The sequence below is a fragment of the Anomaloglossus baeobatrachus genome, unplaced genomic scaffold (assembly GCF_048569485.1).
Source record: "Anomaloglossus baeobatrachus isolate aAnoBae1 unplaced genomic scaffold, aAnoBae1.hap1 Scaffold_357, whole genome shotgun sequence".
In the NCBI taxonomy this organism is placed as follows: Eukaryota; Metazoa; Chordata; class Amphibia; order Anura; family Aromobatidae; genus Anomaloglossus; species Anomaloglossus baeobatrachus.
In genome coordinates, this window is record NW_027442926.1 from 227612 (window position 1) to 246705 (window position 19094).

At 46.4% G+C, this 19094-nt stretch overlaps 12 non-coding genes across 12 annotated transcripts; all 12 read left to right on the plus strand.

Annotated features, from left to right (window-relative positions):
• The first annotated feature begins 852 nt into the window (after positions 1-852).
• LOC142273043 (U2 spliceosomal RNA) lies at positions 853-1045 on the plus strand. Its single transcript, XR_012737818.1, has one exon. It is a non-coding gene; the product is annotated as a U2 spliceosomal RNA (small nuclear RNA).
• Positions 1046-2432: 1387 nt separating this feature from the next.
• LOC142273034 (U2 spliceosomal RNA) lies at positions 2433-2623 on the plus strand. Its single transcript, XR_012737812.1, has one exon. It is a non-coding gene; the product is annotated as a U2 spliceosomal RNA (small nuclear RNA).
• Positions 2624-4010: 1387 nt separating this feature from the next.
• On the plus strand, positions 4011-4201 carry LOC142272977 (U2 spliceosomal RNA). The gene has a single exon (XR_012737760.1). It is a non-coding gene; the product is annotated as a U2 spliceosomal RNA (small nuclear RNA).
• A 1387-nt stretch (positions 4202-5588) lies between these two features.
• Positions 5589-5779, plus strand: LOC142272978 (U2 spliceosomal RNA). The gene has a single exon (XR_012737761.1). It is a non-coding gene; the product is annotated as a U2 spliceosomal RNA (small nuclear RNA).
• Positions 5780-7166: 1387 nt separating this feature from the next.
• On the plus strand, positions 7167-7357 carry LOC142272979 (U2 spliceosomal RNA). The gene has a single exon (XR_012737762.1). It is a non-coding gene; the product is annotated as a U2 spliceosomal RNA (small nuclear RNA).
• A 1387-nt stretch (positions 7358-8744) lies between these two features.
• On the plus strand, positions 8745-8935 carry LOC142272981 (U2 spliceosomal RNA). The gene has a single exon (XR_012737764.1). It is a non-coding gene; the product is annotated as a U2 spliceosomal RNA (small nuclear RNA).
• A 1387-nt stretch (positions 8936-10322) lies between these two features.
• Positions 10323-10513, plus strand: LOC142272982 (U2 spliceosomal RNA). Its single transcript, XR_012737765.1, has one exon. It is a non-coding gene; the product is annotated as a U2 spliceosomal RNA (small nuclear RNA).
• Positions 10514-11900: 1387 nt separating this feature from the next.
• LOC142272983 (U2 spliceosomal RNA) lies at positions 11901-12091 on the plus strand. The gene has a single exon (XR_012737766.1). It is a non-coding gene; the product is annotated as a U2 spliceosomal RNA (small nuclear RNA).
• A 1387-nt stretch (positions 12092-13478) lies between these two features.
• On the plus strand, positions 13479-13669 carry LOC142272984 (U2 spliceosomal RNA). Its single transcript, XR_012737767.1, has one exon. It is a non-coding gene; the product is annotated as a U2 spliceosomal RNA (small nuclear RNA).
• Positions 13670-15056: 1387 nt separating this feature from the next.
• LOC142272985 (U2 spliceosomal RNA) lies at positions 15057-15247 on the plus strand. The gene has a single exon (XR_012737768.1). It is a non-coding gene; the product is annotated as a U2 spliceosomal RNA (small nuclear RNA).
• Positions 15248-16634: 1387 nt separating this feature from the next.
• LOC142272986 (U2 spliceosomal RNA) lies at positions 16635-16825 on the plus strand. The gene has a single exon (XR_012737769.1). It is a non-coding gene; the product is annotated as a U2 spliceosomal RNA (small nuclear RNA).
• A 1387-nt stretch (positions 16826-18212) lies between these two features.
• LOC142272988 (U2 spliceosomal RNA) lies at positions 18213-18403 on the plus strand. The gene has a single exon (XR_012737770.1). It is a non-coding gene; the product is annotated as a U2 spliceosomal RNA (small nuclear RNA).
• The last annotated feature ends 691 nt before the right edge of the window (positions 18404-19094 follow it).

A 19094-nucleotide genomic window follows, 5' to 3' on the forward strand; every position in this document is an offset into this window, starting at 1 on the left:
GTGTCCGGCATAGGCCAGGGTGCCACTCGAGGCCCAAACCAATTCTGGTTATCGCTTCTCGGCCTTTTGGCTAAGATCAAGTGTAGTGTTGTTCGAAGAGGTGGTTTAAGCTCCAGGCCACCTTAGTACAATGATACAATGCACACTGGAAGGTTGCGCTTGCTAGTACTCTGGGTGGATAGTATATTCATCTAGAGGAAAACATGGCCCTACCAGGATCGAGGCTATTAGACTGAGTAAGGGTGGGGGGCTATGGTACAACGTGCCCCAGGACTGATGACCCTGGAGTGAGTCTGAGCTTGCTGGCTTGGGACCCCGGCAAGCCTTGGGCTCTGTAGCACACCGTACCTTGCCTTTTCATACTTTTTGAGCATATTACCCTATCCCGGCCTTCTGGCTAGGAAGGGAAATTTTTATAATCCCGGTCGGAGGTCTGGTCAGCTTTGGGCTGAGAAACTAACACCCGGTTGGAGGTCCGGGTCAGCTTCGGCTGAGAAACCAACACCCGGTTGGAGGTCTGGGTCAGCTTCGGCTGAGAAACCAACACCCGGTTGGAGGTCCGGTTAGCCTTGGGCTGAGAAACCAACACCGGTTGACGGTCCGGGCAGTTTCGGCTGCGAAACCAACAACTAGTAGCTCTCTACTCCACTTGGGTAAGATGCCTGGGTGGACGCTGGGAGCAACGACAAGGCTCAACCAGGCTTCGGCTTGGGGGAGCACCGAAGATCCCCGACCCTTGCTGTGGCCTTCTGGCTCGGAGGGACGGGGTTGATTTTTGGGGACCCTCTCCTCACGGTGGGGTCCACACGAATCCTAGCCTTTGCACTGTTTTTGGTGTGACTTCGGTCATGCATTTTTTGTGGTGCTTTGGAAAGCTTCATTAAATCAAAAATCTGTTCTTATCAGTTTAATATCTGATACGTCCCCTATCTGGGGACCATATATTAAATGGATTTTTAGAACAGGGAGATGGAAAAAGAGCTTGCTCTGTCCACTCCACGCATTGACCTGGTATTGCAGTACCTCCAGGAACGGTGCACCCCTTCTTAACCCAGTTTCCAAAAGCAGAACTCAATTCACCTGATTCATATTAGCCCGATTTAATGAATTGGAAGAAAGCATACGTCTTCATATGCACCTCAATTTGGCCCATTCACTTTTCACACTTCCTCCTTTTGTTTTTTATCTTTCACACTTTTGACTTTCTTTATTCATCCAAATAGCAAACTCATCACCACTCAACCTGACCAACTCGGCTATGTCCCCGTGCTGCAGTTCTCTGTCTTATCTAGATCATTTGCAATTGAATGGAATAGATCCCTTTTGGACAAAGTGGATTCACCTGCTGCTGCAGTGACCACAGGTGTGATAAGATCTAGAATTGGCATCTGGTGCGATCTCTCCGCTTCCACTCCAAAGAAAGTTACCTGTTTATTCCTATCATGCATTGGTTTTTGGGGTTTTCTTTGAGTAATGATGATCTCTTTAGTAGTCTGTTGGCGCCCTCTCCTGGAGGAATAGTTTGCTTGCTCTTGGACATTCTAAAAGAGAGGTCATGATAGACATTGAGCTTCTGAGCTCAATTGGGGACAGTCATGGGTGATGAATGTTTGCAACCTACTGCGAAGCCTCATACCGCAATATAAGGAACGTCAAATACTAAGAAAGGGCGGCCTATGAAAGAATTACTACTTTCAATAAGTACACTTAAACGGCTAATTGGGAATAGAAAAACTGTAAAAAGCCCTCTGAGAAAGCCCCCCTCTAACCTTTGATAGTAAGCTTTTCTGTAGTCTGCCTGTTGATGTATTTTCCGTTTGAACTGTGCACAACATGAAGAGACGGAACACTGGCGGCTTGTCACAATGCCCCCCGATGACATCACAATAGCGCTGCTGCCTAGAAAACAAGCTGCGCAGAAGAAGTTGTTCTTTGGGTGGGAGGGTGGGCTAGTGGAAGGAGGGGGCAATCTCTTTTTTTCCCGGGTGGTAGGGGGATGACAGGAGAAGGGAAGCGGGTGGTGAGAAAGGTACAGAGGGCAGGGTTTGGGGGCTGGGAAGGAAAGGGAAAAGATTAGGGTTTGGGGATGATGAAAGGGCTTTCTATGGGTAAGGATGGCAAAGGGTGGCAGTGACGGAAAGTCAGGCAACCTGTCCTGTCCGTCTTTTTGTATCGTGAATTGGAAAGACTGCAAGGGGGAGGGGAGTTGCTTGCGCCCTAAAGGAGGAGTTATTCAGATTCATTGCAGTGGGCGGCGGCTGCAAAACGCACCATTCTTCTTGTTTTTGCTCTGCAAAGCAGCCTTTTCAAGGGTTGGCTTGGGTGACAAAATGTCTTGTGTAGGCGTGGGTTTGTCTCCCTCTCGCTCTCTCTCCCTAAGATGTGTCCGGCATAGGCCAGGGTGCCACTCGAGGCCCAAACCAATTCTGGTTATCGCTTCTCGGCCTTTTGGCTAAGATCAAGTGTAGTATCTGTTCTCATCAGTTTAATATCTGATACGTCCCCTATCTGGGGACCATATATTAAATGGATTTTTAGAACAGGGAGATGGAAAAAGAGCTTGCTCTGTCCACTCCACGCATTGACCTGGTATTGCAGTACCTCCAGGAACGGTGCACCCCTTCTTAACCCAGTTTCCAAAAGCAGAACTCAATTCACCTGATTCATATTAGCCCGATTTAATGAATTGGAAGAAAGCATACGTCTTCATATGCACCTCAATTTGGCCCATTCACTTTTCACACTTCCTCCTTTTGTTTTTTATCTTTCACACTTTTGACTTTCTTTATTCATCCAAATAGCAAACTCATCACCACTCAACCTGACCAACTCGGCTATGTCCCCGTGCTGCAGTTCTCTGTCTTATCTAGATCATTTGCAATTGAATGGAATAGATCCCTTTTGGACAAAGTGGATTCACCTGCTGCTGCAGTGACCACAGGTGTGATAAGATCTAGAATTGGCATCTGGTGCGATCTCTCCGCTTCCACTCCAAAGAAAGTTACCTGTTTATTCCTATCATGCATTGGTTTTTGGGGTTTTCTTTGAGTAATGATGATCTCTTTAGTAGTCTGTTGGCGCCCTCTCCTGGAGGAATAGTTTGCTTGCTCTTGGACATTCTAAAAGAGAGGTCATGATAGACATTGAGCTTCTGAGCTCAATTGGGGACAGTCATGGGTGATGAATGTTTGCAACCTACTGCGAAGCCTCATACCGCAATATAAGGAACGTCAAATACTAAGAAAGGGCGGCCTATGAAAGAATTACTACTTTCAATAAGTACACTTAAACGGCTAATTGGGAATAGAAAAACTGTAAAAAGCCCTCTGAGAAAGCCCCCCTCTAACCTTTGATAGTAAGCTTTTCTGTAGTCTGCCTGTTGATGTATTTTCCGTTTGAACTGTGCACAACATGAAGAGACGGAACACTGGCGGCTTGTCACAATGCCCCCCGATGACATCACAATAGCGCTGCTGCCTAGAAAACAAGCTGCGCAGAAGAAGTTGTTCTTTGGGTGGGAGGGTGGGCTAGTGGAAGGAGGGGGCAATCTCTTTTTTTCCCGGGTGGTAGGGGGATGACAGGAGAAGGGAAGCGGGTGGTGAGAAAGGTACAGAGGGCAGGGTTTGGGGGCTGGGAAGGAAAGGGAAAAGATTAGGGTTTGGGGATGATGAAAGGGCTTTCTACGGGTAAGGATGGCAAAGGGTGGCAGTGACGGAAAGTCAGGCAACCTGTCCTGTCCGTCTTTTTGTATCGTGAATTGGAAAGACTGCAAGGGGGAGGGGAGTTGCTTGCGCCCTAAAGGAGGAGTTATTCAGATTCATTGCAGTGGGCGGCGGCTGCAAAACGCACCATTCTTCTTGTTTTTGCTCTGCAAAGCAGCCTTTTCAAGGGTTGGCTTGGGTGACAAAATGTCTTGTGTAGGCGTGGGTTTGTCTCCCTCTCGCTCTCTCTCCCTAAGATGTGTCCGGCATAGGCCAGGGTGCCACTCGAGGCCCAAACCAATTCTGGTTATCGCTTCTCGGCCTTTTGGCTAAGATCAAGTGTAGTATCTGTTCTTATCAGTTTAATATCTGATACGTCCCCTATCTGGGGACCATATATTAAATGGATTTTTAGAACAGGGAGATGGAAAAAGAGCTTGCTCTGTCCACTCCACGCATTGACCTGGTATTGCAGTACCTCCAGGAACGGTGCACCCCTTCTTAACCCAGTTTCCAAAAGCAGAACTCAATTCACCTGATTCATATTAGCCCGATTTAATGAATTGGAAGAAAGCATACGTCTTCATATGCACCTCAATTTGGCCCATTCACTTTTCACACTTCCTCCTTTTGTTTTTTATCTTTCACACTTTTGACTTTCTTTATTCATCCAAATAGCAAACTCATCACCACTCAACCTGACCAACTCGGCTATGTCCCCGTGCTGCAGTTCTCTGTCTTATCTAGATCATTTGCAATTGAATGGAATAGATCCCTTTTGGACAAAGTGGATTCACCTGCTGCTGCAGTGACCACAGGTGTGATAAGATCTAGAATTGGCATCTGGTGCGATCTCTCCGCTTCCACTCCAAAGAAAGTTACCTGTTTATTCCTATCATGCATTGGTTTTTGGGGTTTTCTTTGAGTAATGATGATCTCTTTAGTAGTCTGTTGGCGCCCTCTCCTGGAGGAATAGTTTGCTTGCTCTTGGACATTCTAAAAGAGAGGTCATGATAGACATTGAGCTTCTGAGCTCAATTGGGGACAGTCATGGGTGATGAATGTTTGCAACCTACTGCGAAGCCTCATACCGCAATATAAGGAACGTCAAATACTAAGAAAGGGCGGCCTATGAAAGAATTACTACTTTCAATAAGTACACTTAAACGGCTAATTGGGAATAGAAAAACTGTAAAAAGCCCTCTGAGAAAGCCCCCCTCTAACCTTTGATAGTAAGCTTTTCTGTAGTCTGCCTGTTGATGTATTTTCCGTTTGAACTGTGCACAACATGAAGAGACGGAACACTGGCGGCTTGTCACAATGCCCCCCGATGACATCACAATAGCGCTGCTGCCTAGAAAACAAGCTGCGCAGAAGAAGTTGTTCTTTGGGTGGGAGGGTGGGCTAGTGGAAGGAGGGGGCAATCTCTTTTTTTCCCGGGTGGTAGGGGGATGACAGGAGAAGGGAAGCGGGTGGTGAGAAAGGTACAGAGGGCAGGGTTTGGGGGCTGGGAAGGAAAGGGAAAAGATTAGGGTTTGGGGATGATGAAAGGGCTTTCTACGGGTAAGGATGGCAAAGGGTGGCAGTGACGGAAAGTCAGGCAACCTGTCCTGTCCGTCTTTTTGTATCGTGAATTGGAAAGACTGCAAGGGGGAGGGGAGTTGCTTGCGCCCTAAAGGAGGAGTTATTCAGATTCATTGCAGTGGGCGGCGGCTGCAAAACGCACCATTCTTCTTGTTTTTGCTCTGCAAAGCAGCCTTTTCAAGGGTTGGCTTGGGTGACAAAATGTCTTGTGTAGGCGTGGGTTTGTCTCCCTCTCGCTCTCTCTCCCTAAGATGTGTCCGGCATAGGCCAGGGTGCCACTCGAGGCCCAAACCAATTCTGGTTATCGCTTCTCGGCCTTTTGGCTAAGATCAAGTGTAGTATCTGTTCTTATCAGTTTAATATCTGATACGTCCCCTATCTGGGGACCATATATTAAATGGATTTTTAGAACAGGGAGATGGAAAAAGAGCTTGCTCTGTCCACTCCACGCATTGACCTGGTATTGCAGTACCTCCAGGAACGGTGCACCCCTTCTTAACCCAGTTTCCAAAAGCAGAACTCAATTCACCTGATTCATATTAGCCCGATTTAATGAATTGGAAGAAAGCATACGTCTTCATATGCACCTCAATTTGGCCCATTCACTTTTCACACTTCCTCCTTTTGTTTTTTATCTTTCACACTTTTGACTTTCTTTATTCATCCAAATAGCAAACTCATCACCACTCAACCTGACCAACTCGGCTATGTCCCCGTGCTGCAGTTCTCTGTCTTATCTAGATCATTTGCAATTGAATGGAATAGATCCCTTTTGGACAAAGTGGATTCACCTGCTGCTGCAGTGACCACAGGTGTGATAAGATCTAGAATTGGCATCTGGTGCGATCTCTCCGCTTCCACTCCAAAGAAAGTTACCTGTTTATTCCTATCATGCATTGGTTTTTGGGGTTTTCTTTGAGTAATGATGATCTCTTTAGTAGTCTGTTGGCGCCCTCTCCTGGAGGAATAGTTTGCTTGCTCTTGGACATTCTAAAAGAGAGGTCATGATAGACATTGAGCTTCTGAGCTCAATTGGGGACAGTCATGGGTGATGAATGTTTGCAACCTACTGCGAAGCCTCATACCGCAATATAAGGAACGTCAAATACTAAGAAAGGGCGGCCTATGAAAGAATTACTACTTTCAATAAGTACACTTAAACGGCTAATTGGGAATAGAAAAACTGTAAAAAGCCCTCTGAGAAAGCCCCCCTCTAACCTTTGATAGTAAGCTTTTCTGTAGTCTGCCTGTTGATGTATTTTCCGTTTGAACTGTGCACAACATGAAGAGACGGAACACTGGCGGCTTGTCACAATGCCCCCCGATGACATCACAATAGCGCTGCTGCCTAGAAAACAAGCTGCGCAGAAGAAGTTGTTCTTTGGGTGGGAGGGTGGGCTAGTGGAAGGAGGGGGCAATCTCTTTTTTTCCCGGGTGGTAGGGGGATGACAGGAGAAGGGAAGCGGGTGGTGAGAAAGGTACAGAGGGCAGGGTTTGGGGGCTGGGAAGGAAAGGGAAAAGATTAGGGTTTGGGGATGATGAAAGGGCTTTCTACGGGTAAGGATGGCAAAGGGTGGCAGTGACGGAAAGTCAGGCAACCTGTCCTGTCCGTCTTTTTGTATCGTGAATTGGAAAGACTGCAAGGGGGAGGGGAGTTGCTTGCGCCCTAAAGGAGGAGTTATTCAGATTCATTGCAGTGGGCGGCGGCTGCAAAACGCACCATTCTTCTTGTTTTTGCTCTGCAAAGCAGCCTTTTCAAGGGTTGGCTTGGGTGACAAAATGTCTTGTGTAGGCGTGGGTTTGTCTCCCTCTCGCTCTCTCTCCCTAAGATGTGTCCGGCATAGGCCAGGGTGCCACTCGAGGCCCAAACCAATTCTGGTTATCGCTTCTCGGCCTTTTGGCTAAGATCAAGTGTAGTATCTGTTCTTATCAGTTTAATATCTGATACGTCCCCTATCTGGGGACCATATATTAAATGGATTTTTAGAACAGGGAGATGGAAAAAGAGCTTGCTCTGTCCACTCCACGCATTGACCTGGTATTGCAGTACCTCCAGGAACGGTGCACCCCTTCTTAACCCAGTTTCCAAAAGCAGAACTCAATTCACCTGATTCATATTAGCCCGATTTAATGAATTGGAAGAAAGCATACGTCTTCATATGCACCTCAATTTGGCCCATTCACTTTTCACACTTCCTCCTTTTGTTTTTTATCTTTCACACTTTTGACTTTCTTTATTCATCCAAATAGCAAACTCATCACCACTCAACCTGACCAACTCGGCTATGTCCCCGTGCTGCAGTTCTCTGTCTTATCTAGATCATTTGCAATTGAATGGAATAGATCCCTTTTGGACAAAGTGGATTCACCTGCTGCTGCAGTGACCACAGGTGTGATAAGATCTAGAATTGGCATCTGGTGCGATCTCTCCGCTTCCACTCCAAAGAAAGTTACCTGTTTATTCCTATCATGCATTGGTTTTTGGGGTTTTCTTTGAGTAATGATGATCTCTTTAGTAGTCTGTTGGCGCCCTCTCCTGGAGGAATAGTTTGCTTGCTCTTGGACATTCTAAAAGAGAGGTCATGATAGACATTGAGCTTCTGAGCTCAATTGGGGACAGTCATGGGTGATGAATGTTTGCAACCTACTGCGAAGCCTCATACCGCAATATAAGGAACGTCAAATACTAAGAAAGGGCGGCCTATGAAAGAATTACTACTTTCAATAAGTACACTTAAACGGCTAATTGGGAATAGAAAAACTGTAAAAAGCCCTCTGAGAAAGCCCCCCTCTAACCTTTGATAGTAAGCTTTTCTGTAGTCTGCCTGTTGATGTATTTTCCGTTTGAACTGTGCACAACATGAAGAGACGGAACACTGGCGGCTTGTCACAATGCCCCCCGATGACATCACAATAGCGCTGCTGCCTAGAAAACAAGCTGCGCAGAAGAAGTTGTTCTTTGGGTGGGAGGGTGGGCTAGTGGAAGGAGGGGGCAATCTCTTTTTTTCCCGGGTGGTAGGGGGATGACAGGAGAAGGGAAGCGGGTGGTGAGAAAGGTACAGAGGGCAGGGTTTGGGGGCTGGGAAGGAAAGGGAAAAGATTAGGGTTTGGGGATGATGAAAGGGCTTTCTACGGGTAAGGATGGCAAAGGGTGGCAGTGACGGAAAGTCAGGCAACCTGTCCTGTCCGTCTTTTTGTATCGTGAATTGGAAAGACTGCAAGGGGGAGGGGAGTTGCTTGCGCCCTAAAGGAGGAGTTATTCAGATTCATTGCAGTGGGCGGCGGCTGCAAAACGCACCATTCTTCTTCTTTTTGCTCTGCAAAGCAGCCTTTTCAAGGGTTGGCTTGGGTGACAAAATGTCTTGTGTAGGCGTGGGTTTGTCTCCCTCTCGCTCTCTCTCCCTAAGATGTGTCCGGCATAGGCCAGGGTGCCACTCGAGGCCCAAACCAATTCTGGTTATCGCTTCTCGGCCTTTTGGCTAAGATCAAGTGTAGTATCTGTTCTTATCAGTTTAATATCTGATACGTCCCCTATCTGGGGACCATATATTAAATGGATTTTTAGAACAGGGAGATGGAAAAAGAGCTTGCTCTGTCCACTCCACGCATTGACCTGGTATTGCAGTACCTCCAGGAACGGTGCACCCCTTCTTAACCCAGTTTCCAAAAGCAGAACTCAATTCACCTGATTCATATTAGCCCGATTTAATGAATTGGAAGAAAGCATACGTCTTCATATGCACCTCAATTTGGCCCATTCACTTTTCACACTTCCTCCTTTTGTTTTTTATCTTTCACACTTTTGACTTTCTTTATTCATCCAAATAGCAAACTCATCACCACTCAACCTGACCAACTCGGCTATGTCCCCGTGCTGCAGTTCTCTGTCTTATCTAGATCATTTGCAATTGAATGGAATAGATCCCTTTTGGACAAAGTGGATTCACCTGCTGCTGCAGTGACCACAGGTGTGATAAGATCTAGAATTGGCATCTGGTGCGATCTCTCCGCTTCCACTCCAAAGAAAGTTACCTGTTTATTCCTATCATGCATTGGTTTTTGGGGTTTTCTTTGAGTAATGATGATCTCTTTAGTAGTCTGTTGGCGCCCTCTCCTGGAGGAATAGTTTGCTTGCTCTTGGACATTCTAAAAGAGAGGTCATGATAGACATTGAGCTTCTGAGCTCAATTGGGGACAGTCATGGGTGATGAATGTTTGCAACCTACTGCGAAGCCTCATACCGCAATATAAGGAACGTCAAATACTAAGAAAGGGCGGCCTATGAAAGAATTACTACTTTCAATAAGTACACTTAAACGGCTAATTGGGAATAGAAAAACTGTAAAAAGCCCTCTGAGAAAGCCCCCCTCTAACCTTTGATAGTAAGCTTTTCTGTAGTCTGCCTGTTGATGTATTTTCCGTTTGAACTGTGCACAACATGAAGAGACGGAACACTGGCGGCTTGTCACAATGCCCCCCGATGACATCACAATAGCGCTGCTGCCTAGAAAACAAGCTGCGCAGAAGAAGTTGTTCTTTGGGTGGGAGGGTGGGCTAGTGGAAGGAGGGGGCAATCTCTTTTTTTCCCGGGTGGTAGGGGGATGACAGGAGAAGGGAAGCGGGTGGTGAGAAAGGTACAGAGGGCAGGGTTTGGGGGCTGGGAAGGAAAGGGAAAAGATTAGGGTTTGGGGATGATGAAAGGGCTTTCTACGGGTAAGGATGGCAAAGGGTGGCAGTGACGGAAAGTCAGGCAACCTGTCCTGTCCGTCTTTTTGTATCGTGAATTGGAAAGACTGCAAGGGGGAGGGGAGTTGCTTGCGCCCTAAAGGAGGAGTTATTCAGATTCATTGCAGTGGGCGGCGGCTGCAAAACGCACCATTCTTCTTGTTTTTGCTCTGCAAAGCAGCCTTTTCAAGGGTTGGCTTGGGTGACAAAATGTCTTGTGTAGGCGTGGGTTTGTCTCCCTCTCGCTCTCTCTCCCTAAGATGTGTCCGGCATAGGCCAGGGTGCCACTCGAGGCCCAAACCAATTCTGGTTATCGCTTCTCGGCCTTTTGGCTAAGATCAAGTGTAGTATCTGTTCTTATCAGTTTAATATCTGATACGTCCCCTATCTGGGGACCATATATTAAATGGATTTTTAGAACAGGGAGATGGAAAAAGAGCTTGCTCTGTCCACTCCACGCATTGACCTGGTATTGCAGTACCTCCAGGAACGGTGCACCCCTTCTTAACCCAGTTTCCAAAAGCAGAACTCAATTCACCTGATTCATATTAGCCCGATTTAATGAATTGGAAGAAAGCATACGTCTTCATATGCACCTCAATTTGGCCCATTCACTTTTCACACTTCCTCCTTTTGTTTTTTATCTTTCACACTTTTGACTTTCTTTATTCATCCAAATAGCAAACTCATCACCACTCAACCTGACCAACTCGGCTATGTCCCCGTGCTGCAGTTCTCTGTCTTATCTAGATCATTTGCAATTGAATGGAATAGATCCCTTTTGGACAAAGTGGATTCACCTGCTGCTGCAGTGACCACAGGTGTGATAAGATCTAGAATTGGCATCTGGTGCGATCTCTCCGCTTCCACTCCAAAGAAAGTTACCTGTTTATTCCTATCATGCATTGGTTTTTGGGGTTTTCTTTGAGTAATGATGATCTCTTTAGTAGTCTGTTGGCGCCCTCTCCTGGAGGAATAGTTTGCTTGCTCTTGGACATTCTAAAAGAGAGGTCATGATAGACATTGAGCTTCTGAGCTCAATTGGGGACAGTCATGGGTGATGAATGTTTGCAACCTACTGCGAAGCCTCATACCGCAATATAAGGAACGTCAAATACTAAGAAAGGGCGGCCTATGAAAGAATTACTACTTTCAATAAGTACACTTAAACGGCTAATTGGGAATAGAAAAACTGTAAAAAGCCCTCTGAGAAAGCCCCCCTCTAACCTTTGATAGTAAGCTTTTCTGTAGTCTGCCTGTTGATGTATTTTCCGTTTGAACTGTGCACAACATGAAGAGACGGAACACTGGCGGCTTGTCACAATGCCCCCCGATGACATCACAATAGCGCTGCTGCCTAGAAAACAAGCTGCGCAGAAGAAGTTGTTCTTTGGGTGGGAGGGTGGGCTAGTGGAAGGAGGGGGCAATCTCTTTTTTTCCCGGGTGGTAGGGGGATGACAGGAGAAGGGAAGCGGGTGGTGAGAAAGGTACAGAGGGCAGGGTTTGGGGGCTGGGAAGGAAAGGGAAAAGATTAGGGTTTGGGGATGATGAAAGGGCTTTCTACGGGTAAGGATGGCAAAGGGTGGCAGTGACGGAAAGTCAGGCAACCTGTCCTGTCCGTCTTTTTGTATCGTGAATTGGAAAGACTGCAAGGGGGAGGGGAGTTGCTTGCGCCCTAAAGGAGGAGTTATTCAGATTCATTGCAGTGGGCGGCGGCTGCAAAACGCACCATTCTTCTTGTTTTTGCTCTGCAAAGCAGCCTTTTCAAGGGTTGGCTTGGGTGACAAAATGTCTTGTGTAGGCGTGGGTTTGTCTCCCTCTCGCTCTCTCTCCCTAAGATGTGTCCGGCATAGGCCAGGGTGCCACTCGAGGCCCAAACCAATTCTGGTTATCGCTTCTCGGCCTTTTGGCTAAGATCAAGTGTAGTATCTGTTCTTATCAGTTTAATATCTGATACGTCCCCTATCTGGGGACCATATATTAAATGGATTTTTAGAACAGGGAGATGGAAAAAGAGCTTGCTCTGTCCACTCCACGCATTGACCTGGTATTGCAGTACCTCCAGGAACGGTGCACCCCTTCTTAACCCAGTTTCCAAAAGCAGAACTCAATTCACCTGATTCATATTAGCCCGATTTAATGAATTGGAAGAAAGCATACGTCTTCATATGCACCTCAATTTGGCCCATTCACTTTTCACACTTCCTCCTTTTGTTTTTTATCTTTCACACTTTTGACTTTCTTTATTCATCCAAATAGCAAACTCATCACCACTCAACCTGACCAACTCGGCTATGTCCCCGTGCTGCAGTTCTCTGTCTTATCTAGATCATTTGCAATTGAATGGAATAGATCCCTTTTGGACAAAGTGGATTCACCTGCTGCTGCAGTGACCACAGGTGTGATAAGATCTAGAATTGGCATCTGGTGCGATCTCTCCGCTTCCACTCCAAAGAAAGTTACCTGTTTATTCCTATCATGCATTGGTTTTTGGGGTTTTCTTTGAGTAATGATGATCTCTTTAGTAGTCTGTTGGCGCCCTCTCCTGGAGGAATAGTTTGCTTGCTCTTGGACATTCTAAAAGAGAGGTCATGATAGACATTGAGCTTCTGAGCTCAATTGGGGACAGTCATGGGTGATGAATGTTTGCAACCTACTGCGAAGCCTCATACCGCAATATAAGGAACGTCAAATACTAAGAAAGGGCGGCCTATGAAAGAATTACTACTTTCAATAAGTACACTTAAACGGCTAATTGGGAATAGAAAAACTGTAAAAAGCCCTCTGAGAAAGCCCCCCTCTAACCTTTGATAGTAAGCTTTTCTGTAGTCTGCCTGTTGATGTATTTTCCGTTTGAACTGTGCACAACATGAAGAGACGGAACACTGGCGGCTTGTCACAATGCCCCCCGATGACATCACAATAGCGCTGCTGCCTAGAAAACAAGCTGCGCAGAAGAAGTTGTTCTTTGGGTGGGAGGGTGGGCTAGTGGAAGGAGGGGGCAATCTCTTTTTTTCCCGGGTGGTAGGGGGATGACAGGAGAAGGGAAGCGGGTGGTGAGAAAGGTACAGAGGGCAGGGTTTGGGGGCTGGGAAGGAAAGGGAAAAGATTAGGGTTTGGGGATGATGAAAGGGCTTTCTACGGGTAAGGATGGCAAAGGGTGGCAGTGACGGAAAGTCAGGCAACCTGTCCTGTCCGTCTTTTTGTATCGTGAATTGGAAAGACTGCAAGGGGGAGGGGAGTTGCTTGCGCCCTAAAGGAGGAGTTATTCAGATTCATTGCAGTGGGCGGCGGCTGCAAAACGCACCATTCTTCTTGTTTTTGCTCTGCAAAGCAGCCTTTTCAAGGGTTGGCTTGGGTGACAAAATGTCTTGTGTAGGCGTGGGTTTGTCTCCCTCTCGCTCTCTCTCCCTAAGATGTGTCCGGCATAGGCCAGGGTGCCACTCGAGGCCCAAACCAATTCTGGTTATCGCTTCTCGGCCTTTTGGCTAAGATCAAGTGTAGTATCTGTTCTTATCAGTTTAATATCTGATACGTCCCCTATCTGGGGACCATATATTAAATGGATTTTTAGAACAGGGAGATGGAAAAAGAGCTTGCTCTGTCCACTCCACGCATTGACCTGGTATTGCAGTACCTCCAGGAACGGTGCACCCCTTCTTAACCCAGTTTCCAAAAGCAGAACTCAATTCACCTGATTCATATTAGCCCGATTTAATGAATTGGAAGAAAGCATACGTCTTCATATGCACCTCAATTTGGCCCATTCACTTTTCACACTTCCTCCTTTTGTTTTTTATCTTTCACACTTTTGACTTTCTTTATTCATCCAAATAGCAAACTCATCACCACTCAACCTGACCAACTCGGCTATGTCCCCGTGCTGCAGTTCTCTGTCTTATCTAGATCATTTGCAATTGAATGGAATAGATCCCTTTTGGACAAAGTGGATTCACCTGCTGCTGCAGTGACCACAGGTGTGATAAGATCTAGAATTGGCATCTGGTGCGATCTCTCCGCTTCCACTCCAAAGAAAGTTACCTGTTTATTCCTATCATGCATTGGTTTTTGGGGTTTTCTTTGAGTAATGATGATCTCTTTAGTAGTCTGTTGGCGCCCTCTCCTGGAGGAATAGTTTGCTTGCTCTTGGACATTCTAAAAGAGAGGTCATGATAGACATTGAGCTTCTGAGCTCAATTGGGGACAGTCATGGGTGATGAATGTTTGCAACCTACTGCGAAGCCTCATACCGCAATATAAGGAACGTCAAATACTAAGAAAGGGCGGCCTATGAAAGAATTACTACTTTCAATAAGTACACTTAAACGGCTAATTGGGAATAGAAAAACTGTAAAAAGCCCTCTGAGAAAGCCCCCCTCTAACCTTTGATAGTAAGCTTTTCTGTAGTCTGCCTGTTGATGTATTTTCCGTTTGAACTGTGCACAACATGAAGAGACGGAACACTGGCGGCTTGTCACAATGCCCCCCGATGACATCACAATAGCGCTGCTGCCTAGAAAACAAGCTGCGCAGAAGAAGTTGTTCTTTGGGTGGGAGGGTGGGCTAGTGGAAGGAGGGGGCAATCTCTTTTTTTCCCGGGTGGTAGGGGGATGACAGGAGAAGGGAAGCGGGTGGTGAGAAAGGTACAGAGGGCAGGGTTTGGGGGCTGGGAAGGAAAGGGAAAAGATTAGGGTTTGGAGATGATGAAAGGGCTTTCTACGGGTAAGGATGGCAAAGGGTGGCAGTGACGGAAAGTCAGGCAACCTGTCCTGTCCGTCTTTTTGTATCGTGAATTGGAAAGACTGCAAGGGGGAGGGGAGTTGCTTGCGCCCTAAAGGAGGAGTTATTCAGATTCATTGCAGTGGGCGGCGGCTGCAAAACGCACCATTCTTCTTGTTTTTGCTCTGCAAAGCAGCCTTTTCAAGGGTTGGCTTGGGTGACAAAATGTCTTGTGTAGGCGTGGGTTTGTCTCCCTCTCGCTCTCTCTCCCTAAGATGTGTCCGGCATAGGCCAGGGTGCCACTCGAGGCCCAAACCAATTCTGGTTATCGCTTCTCGGCCTTTTGGCTAAGATCAAGTGTAGTATCTGTTCTTATCAGTTTAATATCTGATACGTCCCCTATCTGGGGACCATATATTAAATGGATTTTTAGAACAGGGAGATGGAAAAAGAGCTTGCTCTGTCCACTCCACGCATTGACCTGGTATTGCAGTACCTCCAGGAACGGTGCACCCCTTCTTAACCCAGTTTCCAAAAGCAGAACTCAATTCACCTGATTCATATTAGCCCGATTTAATGAATTGGAAGAAAGCATACGTCTTCATATGCACCTCAATTTGGCCCATTCACTTTTCACACTTCCTCCTTTTGTTTTTTATCTTTCACACTTTTGACTTTCTTTATTCATCCAAATAGCAAACTCATCACCACTCAACCTGACCAACTCGGCTATGTCCCCGTGCTGCAGTTCTCTGTCTTATCTAGATCATTTGCAATTGAATGGAATAGATCCCTTTTGGACAAAGTGGATTCACCTGCTGCTGCAGTGACCACAGGTGTGATAAGATCTAGAATTGGCATCTGGTGCGATCTCTCCGCTTCCACTCCAAAGAAAGTTACCTGTTTATTCCTATCATGCATTGGTTTTTGGGGTTTTCTTTGAGTAATGATGATCTCTTTAGTAGTCTGTTGGCGCCCTCTCCTGGAGGAATAGTTTGCTTGCTCTTGGACATTCTAAAAGAGAGGTCATGATAGACATTGAGCTTCTGAGCTCAATTGGGGACAGTCATGGGTGATGAATGTTTGCAACCTACTGCGAAGCCTCATACCGCAATATAAGGAACGTCAAATACTAAGAAAGGGCGGCCTATGAAAGAATTACTACTTTCAATAAGTACACTTAAACGGCTAATTGGGAATAGAAAAACTGTAAAAAGCCCTCTGAGAAAGCCCCCCTCTAACCTTTGATAGTAAGCTTTTCTGTAGTCTGCCTGTTGATGTATTTTCCGTTTGAACTGTGCACAACATGAAGAGACGGAACACTGGCGGCTTGTCACAATGCCCCCCGATGACATCACAATAGCGCTGCTGCCTAGAAAACAAGCTGCGCAGAAGAAGTTGTTCTTTGGGTGGGAGGGTGGGCTAGTGGAAGGAGGGGGCAATCTCTTTTTTTCCCGGGTGGTAGGGGGATGACAGGAGAAGGGAAGCGGGTGGTGAGAAAGGTACAGAGGGCAGGGTTTGGGGGCTGGGAAGGAAAGGGAAAAGATTAGGGTTTGGGGATGATGAAAGGGCTTTCTACGGGTAAGGATGGCAAAGGGTGGCAGTGACGGAAAGTCAGGCAACCTGTCCTGTCCGTCTTTTTGTATCGTGAATTGGAAAGACTGCAAGGGGGAGGGGAGTTGCTTGCGCCCTAAAGGAGGAGTTATTCAGATTCATTGCAGTGGGCGGCGGCTGCAAAACGCACCATTCTTCTTGTTTTTGCTCTGCAAAGCAGCCTTTTCAAGGGTTGGCTTGGGTGACAAAATGTCTTGTGTAGGCGTGGGTTTGTCTCCCTCTCGCTCTCTCTCCCTAAGATGTGTCCGGCATAGGCCAGGGTGCCACTCGAGGCCCAAACCAATTCTGGTTATCGCTTCTCGGCCTTTTGGCTAAGATCAAGTGTAGTATCTGTTCTTATCAGTTTAATATCTGATACGTCCCCTATCTGGGGACCATATATTAAATGGATTTTTAGAACAGGGAGATGGAAAAAGAGCTTGCTCTGTCCACTCCACGCATTGACCTGGTATTGCAGTACCTCCAGGAACGGTGCACCCCTTCTTAACCCAGTTTCCAAAAGCAGAACTCAATTCACCTGATTCATATTAGCCCGATTTAATGAATTGGAAGAAAGCATACGTCTTCATATGCACCTCAATTTGGCCCATTCACTTTTCACACTTCCTCCTTTTGTTTTTTATCTTTCACACTTTTGACTTTCTTTATTCATCCAAATAGCAAACTCATCACCACTCAACCTGACCAACTCGGCTATGTCCCCGTGCTGCAGTTCTCTGTCTTATCTAGATCATTTGCAATTGAATGGAATAGATCCCTTTTGGACAAAGTGGATTCACCTGCTGCTGCAGTGACCACAGGTGTGATAAGATCTAGAATTGGCATCTGGTGCGATCTCTCCGCTTCCACTCCAAAGAAAGTTACCTGTTTATTCCTATCATGCATTGGTTTTTGGGGTTTTCTTTGAGTAATGATGATCTCTTTAGTAGTCTGTTGGCGCCCTCTCCTGGAGGAATAGTTTGCTTGCTCTTGGACATTCTAAAAGAGAGGTCATGATAGACATTGAGCTTCTGAGCTCAATTGGGGACAGTCATGGGTGATGAATGTTTGCAACCTACTGCGAAGCCTCATACCGCAATATAAGGAACGTCAAATACTAAGAAAGGGCGGCCTATGAAAGAATTACTACTTTCAATAAGTACACTTAAACGGCTAATTGGGAATAGAAAAACTGTAAAAAGCCCTCTGAGAAAGCCCCCCTCTAACCTTTGATAGTAAGCTTTTCTGTAGTCTGCCTGTTGATGTATTTTCCGTTTGAACTGTGCACAACATGAAGAGACGGAACACTGGCGGCTTGTCACAATGCCCCCCGATGACATCACAATAGCGCTGCTGCCTAGAAAACAAGCTGCGCAGAAGAAGTTGTTCTTTGGGTGGGAGGGTGGGCTAGTGGAAGGAGGGGGCAATCTCTTTTTTTCCCGGGTGGTAGGGGGATGACAGGAGAAGGGAAGCGGGTGGTGAGAAAGGTACAGAGGGCAGGGTTTGGGGGCTGGGAAGGAAAGGGAAAAGATTAGGGTTTGGGGATGATGAAAGGGCTTTCTACGGGTAAGGATGGCAAAGGGTGGCAGTGACGGAAAGTCAGGCAACCTGTCCTGTCCGTCTTTTTGTATCGTGAATTGGAAAGACTGCAAGGGGGAGGGGAGTTGCTTGCGCCCTAAAGGAGGAGTTATTCAGATTCATTGCAGTGGGCGGCGGCTGAAAAACGCACCATTCTTCTTGTTTTTGCTCTGCAAAGCAGCCTTTTCAAGGGTTGGCTTGGGTGACAAAATGTCTTGTGTAGGCGTGGGTTTGTCTCCCTCTCGCTCTCTCTCCCTAAGATGTGTCCGGCATAGGCCAGGGTGCCACTCGAGGCCCAAACCAATTCTGGTTATCGCTTCTCGGCCTTTTGGCTAAGATCAAGTGTAGTATCTGTTCTTATCAGTTTAATATCTGATACGTCCCCTATCTGGGGACCATATATTAAATGGATTTTTAGAACAGGGAGATGGAAAAAGAGCTTGCTCTGTCCACTCCACGCATTGACCTGGTATTGCAGTACCTCCAGGAACGGTGCACCCCTTCTTAACCCAGTTTCCAAAAGCAGAACTCAATTCACCTGATTCATATTAGCCCGATTTAATGAATTGGAAGAAAGCATACGTCTTCATATGCACCTCAATTTGGCCCATTCACTTTTCACACTTCCTCCTTTTGTTTTTTATCTTTCACACTTTTGACTTTCTTTATTCATCCAAATAGCAAACTCATCACCACTCAACCTGACCAACTCGGCTATGTCCCCGTGCTGCAGTTCTCTGTCTTATCTAGATCATTTGCAATTGAATGGAATAGATCCCTTTTGGACAAAGTGGATTCACCTGCTGCTGCAGTGACCACAGGTGTGATAAGATCTAGAATTGGCATCTGGTGCGATCTCTCCGCTTCCACTCCAAAGAAAGTTACCTGTTTATTCCTATCATGCATTGGTTTTTGGGGTTTTCTTTGAGTAATGATGATCTCTTTAGTAGTCTGTTGGCGCCCTCTCCTGGAGGAATAGTTTGCTTGCTCTTGGACATTCTAAAAGAGAGGTCATGATAGACATTGAGCTTCTGAGCTCAATTGGGGACAGTCATGGGTGATGAATGTTTGCAACCTACTGCGAAGCCTCATACCGCAATATAAGGAACGTCAAATACTAAGAAAGGGCGGCCTATGAAAGAATTACTACTTTCAATAAGTACACTTAAACGGCTAATTGGGAATAGAAAAACT